This window comes from Pseudophryne corroboree, chromosome 3, assembly GCF_028390025.1.
Source record: "Pseudophryne corroboree isolate aPseCor3 chromosome 3, aPseCor3.hap2, whole genome shotgun sequence".
NCBI classification, from domain to species: Eukaryota; Metazoa; Chordata; class Amphibia; order Anura; family Myobatrachidae; genus Pseudophryne; species Pseudophryne corroboree.
Window position 1 is genome coordinate 74,608,491 of NC_086446.1, and position 1,399 is coordinate 74,609,889.

The following is a 1,399-nucleotide window of genomic DNA, read 5'->3' on the forward strand; positions in this document are numbered from 1 at the left end:
AAATATGAATAACACATTCTAAGATGTGTTTATTTGATGGAACTACTAGGACATTATTCTTATTATCCATTTTAGTGTTACAAATAGTGACTAAGACATACCTCCAAATAGGGATTAATCAAATTCTCCTTTATTAGAATTTAATGGGTAGAGCTCCTATATTCGTGCTTCTGACTGGAACTTAAATGGTTATCTTTTTTGTATATAAAATCTATAGAATAGTGTTTTTATAAGCACTGCCTAATAGAAAGAGAAAGGGAATTGGATGTAGACCATTTTTAATGGTTTCCCACCTCATAGAACCTATTAATTGATCATAAAAGATAACATACCTTAAAATTGATCAAGCAAAGTTCCTTAAGGGCCGTCTAAAAAAACTCTTGATCATAGTCCATTGGGACTGTCGGCAACCATATGTCGGCGTTTTTGCAGACTGCTAAAGAAATACACAAATATTGGTATTTATATAGAAATACCTGTCCATGTAATTTATTACACGGTCAAGCCAATTCTACTATAAGTATACCTAAAGTGTGGTCTTCTGCTCTTATAGTCAAAATTATTTCTGGTTTCAATGTTGACTCACGTGAAATTCTGAAAGCTTTCAATTAAATTTTTTTTAGTGTAAGGTGTGTCAGTCATAGAAGATCACTAGCACATTTATGAGTGTACATACCAAAACTTATATGGCTGGTTTGACAATCACAAGGATAAAAAAGATGCGACTTCCTCAATAGGTCTCAAGGAATAGATCCTTTCAAAGAAATGGAAACATTGTTGTTGTCAAAATAGAGGGCACAGTTCCAACCATAGGGATAGTAACAATTTACAATAAGTTTCACAAAGTAAATTTTTTTCCAGAAAAACACAGCAACACTGTCATTATTTATAAGAAGGCACAGTTCTAACAAATAGCTAAAATCCAGCAGATTTCAAAGTCATTTTTATCAGAAATCAGAGCATTATTAATACTTATAAAGGCCCACTTTTAACAGCAAGAAAAATCTCAACTCCTCGGTACCAGACCAGCAAAAGAATTACACTCATGATTAATAGTTAAAGCCTTCAAAAAGTGAAACAAATAGAAATGATGTGAGGACTCACCCTGGAGAAAATTTGGCTGTGTGTGGAAGTCACAGAATGAAGTGGTAATTGATGCAGCTGTTATTTAAGCTGCTAGCACACTTACATCACTTCCTTTAATTAGATAACTCTTAATGATTAGATCAGCCTGAATAGAGCCAAAAAACTTTATTTATGAATCCATATTTTTCTTCTATAGGGATCCTTAGATGGGAGTAATTGTTTAATGTGGATTAAATATTTAATTTATACTTTAAACAGATCTTTAGTCACTTTAAAGGTGCTAAATTACTTACACCTGATCGGACAAGCATAC

General features: G+C 32.6%; 1 long non-coding RNA gene across 1 annotated transcript; it reads right to left on the reverse strand.

Moving 5' to 3' along the window:
- Positions 1 to 361: 361 nt before the first annotated feature.
- Positions 362 to 1,151, reverse strand: LOC135057496 (uncharacterized). The gene is made up of 4 exons (XR_010244161.1): positions 1,105 to 1,151; positions 677 to 754; positions 527 to 601; positions 362 to 436 (listed from the first exon to the last, which is right to left on the reverse strand). It is a non-coding gene; the product is annotated as an uncharacterized LOC135057496 (long non-coding RNA).
- Positions 1,152 to 1,399: the final 248 nt, after the last annotated feature.